This window comes from Pleurodeles waltl, chromosome 9, assembly GCF_031143425.1.
Source record: "Pleurodeles waltl isolate 20211129_DDA chromosome 9, aPleWal1.hap1.20221129, whole genome shotgun sequence".
In the NCBI taxonomy this organism is placed as follows: Eukaryota; Metazoa; Chordata; class Amphibia; order Caudata; family Salamandridae; genus Pleurodeles; species Pleurodeles waltl.
The window spans coordinates 281,273,814-281,290,418 of NC_090448.1; positions in this window are offsets into that span (position 1 = coordinate 281,273,814).

Here is a 16,605-nt window from a genome sequence, read left to right on the forward strand (position 1 = left end):
GAATAATGGATCTTGGATAGGTGTAGAGTAGCTATCTGCGTCTTACTATTCATGAAATGGCCATTATTTATACAGTGCTGGTAGACTCAGCAATTCAGTGTTTTTTTCAATGAAAGAAATGTACATGCAGAAGTATCCCAATCTGTCGAGTATCTCTTTATCCCAAAAACTTGCGGAAATAGTTTTTCCCTAAAATCTGCATTACTATTTAAAATGAAGTGCACACTGACATTGCCTACCCCATGAATATGCGTTCATGATCACAAGCTTTTCAAGCTATAAGAGCACTGAAGTACTCTCGGAAAATGAGGCAGTCGACATCTTAGATTTTACCTATTTGTTGTTTCTGAGTTTAGCCAACGTGTTCCCTCGCTCTCCATCTATTCTATTTTTTTGGCTTTCTCCGACACACCATTTGCAGAAATGAATAAAGCTTTATTGAAGGGCTGTAGTTGGTAAATTACATTGTCCTTGTGAATCCACAGATTATTAATCTTGGATTTATAAACTCAGGGCCATATTTATACTTTTTGACGCACAACTGCGCCAACGCAGTTGTGCGTCAAAAATTTTAACACTGGCTAACGCTATTCCAAAGCGCCATGCGGGCGCCTTATTTATGGAATGACGTTAGCCGGCGGAGCTGACTGGTGTGCGTCAAAAAAAATGACCCACACCAGAGAGCGCCGGCGTAGGGGAAAATGGAGCTTGGGCGTCAAAAAATGGGGCAAGTCGGTCTGAGGCAAAAAATCTGCCTCAACCCGATTTGCGCCATTTTTTTTGGACTCCCAAACCCCATTGAAATGACTCCTGTCTTAGCACAGACAGGAGTCATGCCCCCTTGCCCAATGGCCATGCCCAGGTGACTTATGTCCCCTGGGCATGGTCATTGGGCATAGTGGCATGTAGGGGGGCACAAATCAGGCCCCCCTATGCCACAAAAAAAAAAAAAAAAAAAAAAATTCTTACATGAACTTACCTTAACCCCTTCGCTGCCAGGCCTTTTCCCCCTCCTGTGCCAGGCCTTTTTTTGCCTATTTGGGGCAGTTCGCGCTTAGGCCCTCATAACTTTTTGTCCACATAAGCTAACCAAGCCAAATTTGCGTCCTTTTTTTCCAACATCCTAGGGATTCTAGAGGTACCCAGACTTTGTGGGTTCCCCTGAAGGAGGCCAAGAAATTGGCCAAAATACAGTGAAAATTTCGTTTTTTTCAAAAAAATTGGAAAAAGTGGCTGCAGAAGAAGGCTTGTGGTTTTCCCCTGAAAATGGCATCAACAAAGGGTTTGCGGTGCTAAACTCAGCAGCTTCCCAGCTTTCAGGAACAGGCAGACTTGAATCAGAAAACCCAATTTTTCAACACAATTTTGGCATTTTACTGGGGCATACCCCATTTGTGCAATTTTTTGTGCTTTCAGCCTCCTTCCAGTCAGGGACAGGAATGGTCATGAAACCAATGCTGGATCCCAGAAACCTAAACATTTCTGAAAAGTAGACAAGATTCTGAATTCAGCAAGGGGTCATTTGTGTAGATCCTACAAGGGTTTCCTACAGAAAATAACAGCTGAAAAAGAAAAATATTGAAATTGAGGTGAAAAAACCATCAATTTTTCTCTACGTTTTACTCTGTAACTTTTCCCTGCAATGTCAGATTATCGAAAGCAATATACCGTTACGTCTGCTGGACTCCTCTGGTTGCGGGGATATATAGGGTTTGTAGGTTCATCAAGAACCCGAGGAACCCAGAGCCAATAAATGAGCTGCACCCTGCAGTGCGTTTTCATTCTATCCCGGGTATACAGCAATTCATTTGCTGAAATATAAGGAGTAAAAAATTGCTATCAAGAAAACCTTTGCATTTCCAAAAAGGGCACAAGATAAGGTGTTGAGGAGCAGTGGTTATTTGCACATCTCTGAATTCCGGGGTGACCATAGTAGCACGTGAATTACAGGGAATTTCTCAAATAGATGTCTTTTTTACACACACTCCTATATTTGGAAGGAAAAAATGTAGAGAAAGACAAGGGGCAATAGTACTTGTTTTGCTAATCTATGTTCCCCCAAGTCTCCCGATAAAAATGATACCTCACTTGTGTGGGTAGGCCTAGCACCCGCGACAGGATATGCCCCAAAACACAACGTGGACACATCACAGAAAACAGAGCTGTTTTTAGCAAAGTGACTACCTGTAGATTTTGGCCTCTAGCTCAGCCGCCACCTAGGGAAACCTACCAAACCTGTGCATTTCTGAAAACTAGAGACCTAGGGGAATCCAAGGAGGGGTGACTTGTGTGGCTCGGACCAGGTTCTGTTACCCAGAATCCTTTGCAAACCTCAAAATTTGGCTAAAAAAACACATGTTCCTCACATTTCTGTGGCAGAAAGTTCTGGAATCTGAGAGGAGCCACAAATTTCCTTCCACCCAGCGTTCCCCCACGTCTCCCGATAAAAATGATACCTCACTTGTGTGGGTAGGCCTAGCGCCCGCGACAGGATATGCCCCAAAACACAACGTGGACATATCACAGAAAACAGAGCTGTTTTTAGCAAAGTGACTACCTGTAGATTTTGGCCTCTAGCTCAGCCGCCACCTAGGGAAACCTACCAAACCTGTGCATTTCTGAAAACTAGAGACCTAGGGGAATCCAAGGAGGGGTGACTTGCAGGGCTCGGACCAGGTTCTGTTACCCAGAATCCTTTGCAAACCTCAAAATTTGGCTAAAAAAACACATGTTCCTCACATTTCTGTGGCAGAAAGTTCTGGAATCTGAGAGGAGCCACAAATTTCCTTCCACCCAGCGTTCCCCCACGTCTCCCGATAAAAATGATACCTCACTTGTGTGGGTAGGCCTAGCGCCCGCGACAGGATATGCCCCAAAACACAACGTGGACATATCACAGAAAACAGAGCTGTTTTTAGCAAAGTGACTACCTGTAGATTTTGGCCTCTAGCTCAGCCGGCACCTAGGGAAACCTACCAAACCTGTGCATTTCTGAAAACTAGAGACCTAGGGGAATCCAAGGAGGGGTGACTTGCGGGGCTCGGACCAGGTTCTGTTACCCAGAATCCTTTGAAAACCTCAAAATTTGGCTAAAAAAACACATGTTCCTCACATTTCTATGGCAGAAAGTTCTGGAATCTGAGAGGAGCCACAAATTTCCTTCCACCCAGCATTCCCCCACGTCTCCCGATAAAAATGATACCTCACTTGTGTGGGTAGGCCTAGCGCCCACGACAGGATATGCCCCAAAACACAACGTGGACATATCACAGAAAACAGAGCTGTTTTTAGCAAAGTGACTACCTGTAGATTTTGGCCTCTAGCTCAGCCGCCACCTAGGGAAACCTACCAAACCTGTGCATTTCTGAAAACTAGAGACCTAGGGGAATCCAAGGAGGGGTGACTTGCGGGGCTCGGACCAGGTTCTGTTACCCAGAATCCTTTGCAAACCTCAAAATTTGGCTAAAAAAACACATGTCCCTCACATTTCTGTGGCAGAAAGTTCTGGAATCTGAGAGGAGCTACAAATTTCCTTCCACCCAGCGTTCCCCCAAGTCTCCCGATAAAAATGATACCTCACTTGCGTGGGTAGGCCTAGCGCCGGCGACAGGAAACACCCCAAAGCGCAACGTGGACACATCCTAAATTTTGGAAAAAAACAGAGGTGTTTTTTGCGAAGTGCCTACCTGTAGATTTTGGCCTCTAGCTCAGCCGGCACCTAGGGAAACCTACCAAACCTGTGCATTTCTGAAAACTAGAAACCTAGGGGAATCCAAGGAGGGGTGACTTGCGGGGCTCGGACCAGGTTCTGTTACCCAGAATCCTTTGCAAACCTCAAAATTTGGCTAAAAATACACATGTTACTCACATTTCTGTGGCAGAAAGTTCTGGAATCTGAGAGGAGCCACAAATTTCCTTCTACCCAGCGTTCCCCCAAGTCTCCCGATAAAAATGATACCTCACTTGTGTGGGTAGGACTAGCGCCCACGAAAGGAAAGGGCCCAAAACACAACGTGGACACATCACATTTTTTTATAAAAAGCAGTGCCTACCTGTGGATTTTGGCCTGTAGCTCAGCCGACACCTGAGGAAACCTAGCAAACCAGTGCATTTTTGAAAACTAGAAACCCAGGGGAATCCAAGATGGGGTGACTTGCGGGGCTCTGACCAGGTTATGTTACCCAGAATCCTTTGCAAACATCAAAATTTGGCCCAAAAAACACTTTTTCCTCTCATTTCGGTGACAGAAAGTTCTGGAATCTGAGAGGAGCCACAAATTTCCTTCCACCCATCGTTCCCCTAAGTCTCTCGATAAAAATGGTACTGTGGCTTCTGTGGGTAGGCCTAGCGCCCACAAAAGGAAATAGCCCAAAACACAACGTGGACACAACATATTTTTTCACAGAAAACAGAGGTGTTTTTTGCAAGGTGCCTACCTGTGGTGTTTGGCCTGTAGCTTAGCCGGCCCCAGGGGTGGGGGGCAGAAATGCCCTAAAATAAATTTGACCCCCCAACCCCCACCCTCCCCCGCCGGGAGCGACCCTTGCCTACGGGGTCGCTCCCCCTGCGTGACATTGGCACCAAAAAACAAATCCCCGGTGCCTAGTGGTTTCTGCCCCCTTGGGGGCAGGTTGACCTAAACTCAGCCAATCTGCCCCCAAGGGGGGCAGAAATGACCTAAATACAATTTGTCCCCCAGGGGAGCGACTTTTGCCTGATGGGTCGCTCCCCATCTCTAAAAAAAAAAACAAAGAAAAAAAAAAAGAAAAAAAAGAAAAATTCCCCTGGCGCCTAGAGGTTTCTGCCCCCCCCGGGGGCAGTTCGGCCTAATAATAGGCCGATCTGTCCCCCGGGGGGGCAGAAATGGCCTAAAATAAATTTGCCCCCCCAACCCCCATCCCCCCCCGGGAGCGACCCTTGCCTCCGGGGTCGCTCCCCCTGCGTGACATTGGCGCCAAAAAACAAATCCCCGGTGCCTAGTGGTTTCTGCCCCCTTGGGGGCAGATTGACCTAAAATTGGCCAATCTGCCCCCAGGGGGGCAGAAATGGTCTAAATACAATTTGCCCCCCAGGGGAGCGACCCTTGCCTGATGGGTCGCTCCCCATCTCTAAAAAAAGAAACAACAAAAAAAAAAAACACAAAAAAAAAATTGCCCTGGCGCCTAGAGTGTTCTGCCCCCCCCCGGGGGCAGTTCGGCCTAATAATAGGCCGATCTGTCCCCCGGGGGGGCAGAAATGGCCTAAAATAAATTTGCCCCCCCAATCCCCATCCCCCCCCCCGGGAGCGACCCTTGCCTACGGGGTCGCTCCCCCTGCGTGACATTGGCGCCAAAAAACAAATCCCCGGTGCCTAGTGGTTTCTGCCCCCTTGGGGGCAGATTGACCTAAAATTGGCCAATCTGCCCCCAGGGGGGCAGAAATGGTCTAAATACAATTTGCCCCCCCCAGGGGAGCGACCCTTGCCTGATGGGTCGCTCCCCATCTCTAAAAAAAGAAAAAAAAAAAAAAAAAAACACAAAAAAAAAATTGCCCTGGTGCCTAGAGTGTTCTGCCCCCCCCGGGGGCAGTTCGGCCTAATAATAGGCCGATCTGTCCCCCGGGGGGGCAGAAATGGCCTAAAATAAATTTGCCCCCCCAACCCCCATCCCCCCCCGGGAGCGACCCTTGCCTCCGGGGTCGCTCCCCCTGCGTGACATTGGCGCCAAAAAACAAATCCCCGGTGCCTAGTGGTTTCTGCCCCCTTGGGGGCAGATTGACCTAAAATTGGCCAATCTGCCCCCAGGGGGGCAGAAATGGTCTAAATACAATTTGCCCCCCAGGGGAGCGACTTTTGCCTGATGGGTCGCTCCCCATCTCTAAAAAAAAAAACAAAGAAAAAAAAAAAGAAAAAAAAGAAAAATTCCCCTGGCGCCTAGAGGTTTCTGCCCCCCCCGGGGGCAGTTCGGCCTAATAATAGGCCGATCTGTCCCCCGGGGGGGCAGAAATGGCCTAAAATAAATTTGCCCCCCCAACCCCCATCCCCCCCCGGGAGCGACCCTTGCCTCCGGGGTCGCTCCCCCTGCGTGACATTGGCGCCAAAAAACAAATCCCCGGTGCCTAGTGGTTTCTGCCCCCTTGGGGGCAGATTGACCTAAAATTGGCCAATCTGCCCCCAGGGGGGCAGAAATGGTCTAAATACAATTTGCCCCCCAGGGGAGCGACCCTTGCCTGATGGGTCGCTCCCCATCTCTAAAAAAAGAAACAACAAAAAAAAAAAACACAAAAAAAAAATTGCCCTGGCGCCTAGAGTGTTCTGCCCCCCCCCCGGGGGCAGTTCGGCCTAATAATAGGCCGATCTGTCCCCCGGGGGGGCAGAAATGGCCTAAAATAAATTTGCCCCCCCAATCCCCATCCCCCCCCCCGGGAGCGACCCTTGCCTACGGGGTCGCTCCCCCTGCGTGACATTGGCGCCAAAAAACAAATCCCCGGTGCCTAGTGGTTTCTGCCCCCTTGGGGGCAGATTGACCTAAAATTGGCCAATCTGCCCCCAGGGGGGCAGAAATGGTCTAAATACAATTTGCCCCCCCCAGGGGAGCGACCCTTGCCTGATGGGTCGCTCCCCATCTCTAAAAAAAGAAACAAAAAAAAAAAAAAAACACAAAAAAAAAATTGCCCTGGTGCCTAGAGTGTTCTGCCCCCCCCGGGGGCAGTTCGGCCTAATAATAGGCCGATCTGTCCCCCGGGGGGGCAGAAATGGCCTAAAATAAATTTGCCCCCCCAACCCCCATCCCCCCCCGGGAGCGACCCTTGCCTCCGGGGTCGCTCCCCCTGCGTGACATTGGCGCCAAAAAACAAATCCCCGGTGCCTAGTGGTTTCTGCCCCCTTGGGGGCAGATTGACCTAAAATTGGCCAATCTGCCGCCAGGGGGGCAGAAATGGTCTAAATACAATTTGCCCCCCAGGGGAGCGACCCTTGCCTGATGGGTCGCTCCCCATCTCTAAAAAAAGAAACAACAAAAAAAAAAAACACAAAAAAAAAATTGCCCTGGCGCCTAGAGTGTTCTGCCCCCCCCGGGGGCAGTTCGGCCTAATAATAGGCCGATCTGTCCCCCGGGGGGGCAGAAATGGCCTAAAATAAATTTGCCCCCCCAACCCCCCCCCCCCCCGGGAGCGACCCTTGCCTACGGGGTCGCTCCCCCTGCGTGACATTGGCGCCAAAAAACAAATCCCCGGTGCCTAGTGGTTTCTGCCCCCTTGGGGGCAGATTGACCTAAAATTGGCCAATCTGCCCCCAGGGGGGCAGAAATGGTCTAAATACAATTTGCCCCCTCAGGGGAGCGACCCTTCCCTGATGGGTCGCTCCCCATCTCTAAAAAAAGAAACAACAAAAAAAAAACACACAAAAAAAAAATTGCCCTGGCGCCTAGAGTGTTCTGCCCCCCCCCCGGGGGGCAGTTCGGCCTAATAATAGGCCGATCTGTCCCCCGGGGGTCAGAAATGGCCTAAAATAAATTTGCCCCCCCAACCCCCATCCCCCCCCCGGGAGCGACCCTTGCCTACGGGGTCGCTCCCCCTGCGTGACATTGGCGCCAAAAAACAAATCCCCGGTGCCTAGTGGTTTCTGCCCCCTTGGGGGCAGATTGACCTAAAATTGGCCAATCTGCCCCCAGGGGGCAGAAATGGTCTAAATACAATTTGCCCCCCCAGGGGAGCGACCCTTGCCTGATGGGTCGCTCCCCATCTCTAAAAAAAGAAACAACAAAAAAAAACACACAAAAAAAAAATTGCCCTGGCGCCTAGAGTGTTCTGCCCCCCCCCGGGGGGCAGTTCGGCCTAATAATAGGCCGATCTGTCCCCCGGGGGGGCAGAAATGGCCTAAAATAAATTTGCCCCCCCAACCCCCACCCCCCCCCCCGGAGCGACCCTTGCCTACGGGGTCGCTCCCCCTGCGTGACATTGGCGCCAAAAAACAAATCCCCGGTGCCTAGTGGTTTCTGCCCCCTTGGGGGCAGATTGACCTAAAATTGCCCAATCTGCCCCCAGGGGGGCAGAAATGGTCTAAATACAATTTGCCCCCCCAGGGGAGCGACCCTTGCCTGATGGGTCGCTCCCCATCTCTAAAAAAAAAAAAGAACAAAAAAAAAAACACAAAAAAAAATGTGCCCTGGCGCCTAGAGGTTTCTTCCCCCCCTGGGGGCAGATCGGCCTAATAATAGAAATGGCCTAAAATAAATTCCCCTCCCCCCCAGGGAGCGACCCTTGCCTAAGTGGTCGCTCCCTTTGCGTGAAATTCACGCAAAGAAAAAACTCCCTGGTGTCTAGTGGTTTCTACCCCCCTTGGGGGCAGATTGGCCTCATCAAAATAGGCCAATCTGCCCCCAAGGGGGGCAGAAATGGCCAAAATATAATTTTCCCCCAAGGGGAACGACCCTTGCCTAAGGGGTCGCTCCCCACCTCAATAAAAAAAAATGAAACAAAAAAAAAATGGTCCCTGGTGCCTAGAGGTTTCTGCCCCCAGGGGGGGCAGAAAAGGCCTTTTCAAAAAAATGCCCCCCCTGGGAGCGACCCTTGCCCAAGGGGTCGCTCCCTTTTGTCTATTTCAATGAAAAAAAATAAAATCCCTGGTGTCTAGTGGGGTTTCAAAAGCCGGATTGCAAGCAATCCGGCTTTTGAAACCCTCGGAGGGACTTCAAAGGGAAGGAAATACTTTTCCTTCCCTTTGAAGCCCCTCCGGGCCTCCCAAGTGATTGAAAAAGAAATGCTTTTGCATTTCTTTTTCAATCGCGCTGGAAGCAGAGCTTCCAGCGCGACGAGGGAGGCCCCTGTGACACATCAGCGCGCGCGCGCGCGCTGACGTCACAGGGGGGGTGGGGGGGGGGTCGGGGGTGGAAGGGGAAGGTCTTCCCCTTCCATCCCCGACTTGGGGGGGGAAGGGGGGTGCACGGGGGGCGCGCTAGCGCGCCCCCAAGTTCCCCTGTGCCATGGACGAGATGATCTCGTCCAAGGCACAGGGGAACTGTAGCCTTGGACGAGATCATCTCGTCCAAGGCACAGAAGAGGTTAAGTTCCCTGGGATGGGTCCCTCCATCCTTGGGCGTCCTCCTGGGGTGGGCAAGGGTGGCAGGGGGTGTTGTCGTAGTTTGGACTCTTGCTCTGAGCAAGACTGCTGGTCTCAGGATGACAGTACTTTCGTTTGTAGGTGACTAAGTTCCTTCCTACAACTAGTTGTAACTGTTGTCCAAACCTTACCGGCTTACTAGCAGTACCTCACCAGAAACACAATAGTAAAAGGTGATTTGTAGCAGTCGCTTACGCATGGACTCAAAGTAAGATCTCTCAGGGTTGTCGTGGTTAAACGGAAATTACCCTTTTCTCACAGATTTATTATGTCTCATACAAACAAAGGCAATAACACAGATGCAGTGAAGTTATAATAGTTTTTATTCAACATAACTGCAATTTGCGATAAGTTGCATGAACTGCAATGATTAGGATAATGAATATACCAAGCAACAGTATTGTGAAGAGGAGAGTCATTGTTATAAAGACCCCCACCATTATGCAATATATGAAAGAAATATATGTATATGTAAAAGAAATGGAATAAGCCCTAATACCCTAAGGAGAGTAAGTCTAACCTCCTACCTATAAAAGGAGAGCTGGGTTCTTTAAACCTAATCTGCCAAAGCCGTGTCCATGAGAGGATCGCCCAACCCTCGTTACCTTGGAATGAGGTCTCTATCTCAGACTCCGCAGGGACACGAAGACTGGGTCAGCGTCAAGATGACTTTAGCATTGGTATCAGCGATGTTGGCGATGCCCTCTGGTCGGAATCCCTCTGATTATCTGTCTAAAAGTGTGTTGTATTCATACAGATTTACAAGGTCCCCTGACATAAGTGTTATTCATAACAATAGATAACAGGCATGCTTGGGACGGCAATTAATATCAACAATCCCTCGAAAGTATAGAGAGGGAAAATCCCTAAGTGTGAATGCCTACAGTATGTTTGTCTTTTGTGCTTGATCTTGACGCCTTGGCGCAGTGACACTGATAATAGAACCCATAACAAGTGGCCTAACTATAAACAAGCCCGCCATTTTAAAGGAAATAAATAATTAAATGATCTAAGACAGAGCAAGCTAAGTAGGTTAAAAGTCACTGGGTGACAGGGGCACGGGTTTACAAGCCTACGGCTAAGCTAACTCCTGTTATCCCGCTAAAACAAACTAGGATTCACCACAGTGTCCCTGGGGGCAATGGAGGGCACCTCTGGGCTCCTTCCGAGCCCACAGGTCCCTTAACGCCTGCCCTGACCAGGCGTTAAAAAATGACGCAAAAGCGGCTGGACGTCATTTTTTTTTACCAGCCCGCTCCCGTGCGTCATTTTTGCACGGGAGTTTAAATAAGGCGCACATGCCTTAGAGTCATTTTTTAGAAGGGAACGCCTACCTTGCATATCATTAACGCAAGGTAGGTGTCCACGCAAAAAAATGACGCAAACTCCAAGATCTTTGGCGCTAGATGGGTCTAACGGCAAAGTATAAATATGGAGTTAGCTTTGCGTCGGATTTGCGTAAAAAAAACGACGCAAATCCGGCGCAAACAGAGTATAAATATGCCCCTCAATATTTCGAGCATGCATAAAAATGTTGCTCTTTTCAGCTTGCAAAGTCATGCCACATACACTTCCCATCTAATGTAGAGCTGGGTTTAATTACTACCCATACTCCTGTTCCTACCATAGGAGGTTCAAGTGCCTTATAGTGAGTTTCAGGACAAATTTCGGGGACCAGTGAAACTCAAAGGCAAATAGAAAGGCCTTGTGACACTATTGTTGTTGTTCCTGGAACCACATAACCAGATACTCTCTCAATGACAAAATACTCCCTTATTAGGTCGAGTGTAAGTTTAGGGCCTCTGGTATACTTTTAGTATATTTACTTCTGTGGGCATTAAGGCATTTCATTTCTTTGTTTCAGTGTCACTTAAAAATCCTTGCTTGCTACTGGTCAGTCATGTCTCTTTGTCCCTCCTTTTTCTCTTTGGCATCAGGAACTAACTACTGTATAATTATGTTTTGTTGTGTTTATCTGTGCTTTTGAGGACTTGTTTTCTTGGCTTCCTCCTCCTGTGAGTCAATGTGCTTACAATGCTGAGCTCAGGCACTGTACACATGCCCTACGGCTTCATCCATAGCGCTTAAAACACACTCCCCCAGATCGTATTCTTGCTTGTCCCGCCGTCCAATCACCCTCCTCCTGCTGTCGCTTGTTAACTCCTGTGTCACTACAGCCATTTGCTCCATATTTACTTGTTTTCTTTTGCCTTGCCGCTTTGCGCTTATGGCGGTATGTTTTTTCTTCTTCCTTGTTTTCAGGCAAATTTCTGTTTCTTTGTGATGTCTGTGGGTCTTTTTTATTTATTTTTTTGGATTTTTATATAGCGCGAACTCAATACAAAGGTATCACAGTGCTTTAAGTGAGCACCAGTTACATTACACAAGAACACATTCATTTATGGTTTCCAAGGTCAGCAGCTCTGGCCCTTACGCCACATTGTCTCCTCTAGTGTTGTTTTTCTGGTACATGTTGAGGCAGTCTGGGAATAACTTTTTTTTATAATATAGCACTTAGTAATACAGGTTCTTCCATTTCATAGTGCTACAGAGCAGGTGCCATTCTCAACAAAATCGATATGATTCATTTGCATCGACCTTGCAGAGATGAAGAGGTGACAAATCAATGTCAGGATTGTAATCTGTGACATTCTCGTTCTGTCAAGACCTCTGCAGTGGATGCATTAGCCAACTGACTTGAGTAGACCTTAACACTAGGCGATAGTACGTGCTCTTTATAACCTCTGGAGGGTCACCAACCTAGCACATAGTTTAGTCCCAGGCAAGTAGATGGTGAGGGGTGTTGTCTCCAAAATGGTAGAAAAGGGGTTGTGACCCCAGACTCAAGCACTTTGAGACCTTAAGCTAGATAGCAAAAAAACATTGAGTCTATGTATGTTAATTGGGCCTCTTGAAATAAAATTAAGCTAGTGCGAACTTGATACAAAGGTATAACAGCGCTTTACATGAGAACGAGTTACATTACTGTTTCATTTTTGGTAGCAAGGGGTGATTAAGTGATTTGCCCAGAATCACAGGATATTGAGCAGGAGCCAAGACTCGAACTGTGTTCCACAGCTCCAAAGCCGGCAGCGCTGGCCCTTGTGGCACATCCTCTCCCCTAGGGTCCTTGTTGGGTGCTTGTTGGGGCAGTCTGGGAATAACTCTATATAGCGCTTAACAATACAGAGGGCCTGATTACAACTTTGGAAGAGGTGTTAATCCATCCCAAAAGTGACGGTAAAGTGACGGATATACCACCAGCCGTATTACGAGTCCAATATATCCTATGGAACTCGTAATACGGCTGGTGGTATATCCGTCACATTTGGGACGGATTAACACCTCCTCCAAAGTTGTAATCAGGCCCAGAGTCTGCCATTTCATAGCACTGCAAAGTAGGTGCCATTCTTAACAAAATCTCTATAATTCCTTTGCATTGACCTTGCAGAGATGAAGAAGTGAAAAAGCTATGTCAGGATTATAATCTCTGACATTTTTGTTCTGTCAAGACCTCTGCAGTGGGTGCATTAACCAACTGACTTGAGCAGAGCTTAACACTAGGCAGTAGCACATGCTCTTGATAACCTCATGATGGTCACCAACCAAGCACATAGGTAGTGTTAGGCAAGAATATGGCGAAAGGTGTTGTCTCCAAAATAGTGGAAAAGGAGTCATGACTCAAGACCTAAGCACTTCACAGCCTCAAGCTTGATTGCAAAAAAACATCTAGCCTTTGGATGTATATTGGACCTCTTCAAATAGAGTTCATTTAGTAGAGGCAGACATTTTTTTTAACCCTGTAGTGCAAAGAAGCTAACATAAGGGTGTCTCAGTGAGAGGAGCAGCATATCATAGAGCACAAAAGTGGAGCAAACTCCATCACTTCCTCCTTGCAGGAAGCACTGTCTGAAACAGCACTCAATTAGCACTGCTTTCTGTTTGAAGAGGCACCACCTCGAATACTCCCCACAGTCAATGTTACAGGCGCAGAACATTTCCCCATCAACCCTTGGATCCTGTTTATAATGATCCATGCAAGTTTACCTACTCTCCTCTCTTCCAGCCCCAGGCTTCATGTAACCACTCCACTAAGTTCCCTTGCATCATTGGATGAAATCTATATGTATTATTTCTGGTTGCCATGGTTGCCAAGTATATGGAAATTCAATGTCAGGAAAATATTTTTCTAACCTTCTCAAGTGGCCCCTTTCTCACTCCTGCTTCTACTGTTGTTTGTCTCGGTGCTTCACCACAGCTCCCCATGTCTATAGGAATACATGTTTGTTTATGAGTACACACCCCAAGGACTACATCTCAAAGTCAGTCCTAGACAGTAACAGCAAAGACTCTATGGGAAGGAGATGTTTTAAACAGGAGAAATGTTGTTTAACAGAATGTGGCCACCAGGACCAGCCGCTGCTTGTACCTATGTAACCTGAATTTGTTGTTGTGACTGTAGTATTTTTTGTATAAGACAACAACCAGGTAGGATCCATGCCAGGCTTGCAGGGTAACCACTGTGTAAATAAGTTGAATATGAATTATTTTTACATAATTTGTCTTATGTGGGTATCAAGACACTCTGGCATGGTTCTGCACCTATCTTGGATGCCCAAATAAAACATACATTTGAATCATCTTATTAGCCCAAAAAAATGACAATAAACTAGCTCTGTAGGAGCCTCACTGGGCACCTCTGGTCAATGTGAAAAAAACAATCTATCACCCAAACTCAGGCTTCCTGCTCTAATCTGAGTGGTCCAGATAGCAAGGCCAAGACTTCAGTTTTTGAGTAGCCACCCTAACAGAGATAATTCTGAAGTCAAAACCATCAGCCAGGGCACAAATGAATGCACTGGAAAGGCACTGTCAAGGCCCAGGAGATTTAGGTACACATATTTGTTCTACAGAGTCCAGTCCTGAGCCGAGGGCTGACAAAAGTCTATTAACCCAAGGTGGTGCTTAAATGAGTGCAGAGTACCAGCCCTTCTATATTTCTATTTAAAACATGGACCCAAGGGCACAGATGTCTCACCTCAGGAACCTATTGTGTCGGCCCATCTACCAACCTGCACACATTTGAAGCCTCCTGTTCAGTTAAGCTGCCTCTTCTTTTATTCTCTTTGTATACAGTCTATGTTTCTAAAAGTTAGGCGGGTATTGCCAATGTAGAGGAATAATTTATTTAAAAGTTTAACACACAGAAATATATGGTTGTCCCCTTTTCTTTGCTCCTAACTCTTTTAACCTCCACATTCTCTGGGGTCAATGCTATGAACGTGCCTCGTTGTGGCTTGTTTGGTGCTATAAAAGTTTAAGTAAACACTAGAAAGAGTTGCATCTCTACGGTATCACAGCCATTCTGTAGGAATGAGGCAAAAACACCCCCAAGATGGCACCCTTATTGTGTCCTCCTTCCTGCAGCGACAGGCCTGGGAGGCTTGCTGTGGCACGTAGCATATATCCACTACACTCCAAACCAAAACACAAAGGTAAAGGACATTGGCCCTCATTACAACCCTGGCAGTCGGTGGTAAAGCGGCGGTAAGAACGCCAACAGGCTGGCCGGAAAAAAAATTGAATCACGACCGTGGCGGAAACCACCAACGGAGACAGCCACTTTAACACTCCGGCCCCCACGGCGGTACAAACAAACAGGTTGGCGGTCACCGCCAACAGACAGGCAGAACACAATGTACCGCCCACACTATTATGATAGGCCAATCCACCACCTTTTCCGGGGTGGATTCAACACGAACAAAAACAAGGCGGAAACAGGACTTGGAAGGGAAAATTCTCACCTCTACACACCCCACGAGGAACCAGGATGCCATGGAGCCGGAACTCCGAATACTCCCTGCGATTGTCTTCCTGCTCCTCTACCAGGAGCACGACCGACGGCAGCGACAACCACAGTGAGTACTGCACCTACAACACAGGGGAAGGGGAGGGAAAAGAGAGTGACACACACACGCAACACCCCCACCCCCACCCTCACCCACAACAACACACACACACACACACAAATAGATGCTGAAAAGTTACATTCCCCCCCCCAACCCCTTCTGGAAGAACGCAAAGACAAAAGGAAATGATTTGAACAAATGTAATCAAGAAAAATCCATTGCTCAAAAATGTATATACACTATTAACAAATATGTACACCAAGAATTCAAGTCCAGGTACTGCACCTATATAGTCCGTGGACCACTGGGCCCAAAATGCATTGGCGAGGCCCACACAAGATACCCGATCCAAACGGAGAAAACACTGCAGGGGTATCAGATCGAAATAAAACAGGCACCTCAGGGGGAAGGGAAGGGGGGGCACCTCAGCCGGATGAGTGCACAAAACCAGCTCCACGAGGGGGCTCCATGCCCATTGATGTATCCTGGGCAGTGCAAAGCCACAGTCTCTCAAGTGTCTCCAGTGGGTGGTTTGCCCACTGCTTTATCCTGGGGAGTGCAAAGCCACAGTCTCTCAAGTCTCTCCAGTGGGTGGTTTGCCCACTGCTTTATCCTGGGGAGTACAAAGCCACAGTCTCTCAAGTGGATAACAGTCTCCACTGGTTCTGGAGAGGGCTTTGTGCCCAGAGTGCTTCATCCTGCCAAGGACTGAGGTAGTGGATGTGATACTCCACAGGTTCTGGAGGGGGCTTTGTGCCCAGAGTGCTTCATCCTGCCAAGGACTGAGGTAGTGGATGCCTTTCTCCACTGGTTCTGGAGGGGGCTTTGTGCCCAGAGTGCTTCATCCTGCCAAGGACTGAGGTAGTGGATGCCTTTCTTCACTGGTGGTTCTGGAGGGGGCTTTATGCCCAGAGTGCTTCATCCTGCCAAGGACTGAGGTAGTGGGTGTGATACTCCACTGGTTCTGGAGGGGGCTTTGTGCCCAGAGTGCTTCATCCTGCCAAGGACTAAGGTAGTGGATGCCTTTCTCCACTGGTTCTGGAGGGGGCTTTGTGCCCACAGTGCTTCATCCTGCCAAGAACTGAGGTAGTGGATGTGATACTCCACTGACAGTAGGGCAACATGGAAGCTGCCCAGGTCCCTGGAACTGACCACCAGCCTCGTACGAATGACCACTGGGGATGGCAGCCATGTCTGCGGTGGTGCCACTGGCTCATGATGTGGCGTGGCCACTGGCGGTGCTGGTGGCGGACTCAGTAGCGGCAGTGCTTGCGGCAGTCATTGGGCAGCCGTGCTGGTGGGGGGCTCACTAACCTCAGTGCTGACGGCGGTGTCATGAGCGGTGGTGCTGGTGGCGGGCTCACTGACCTCAGTGCTGGCGGCAGTGTCATGAGCGGCGGGGCTGGTGGCGGGCTCACTGACCTCTGTGCTGGCGGCGGTGTCATGAGCGGCAGGGCTGGTGGCGGGCTCACTGACCTCGGTGCTGCTGATGGGCACAGTGTCTGCGGTGCTGGTGAAGGGCTCAGTATCTTGGGTGCTGGCGGCGGTGGCAGTGGCGGCGGTGCATGTGGCGGTGCCGGTAGTGGTCTTGTCCACCGT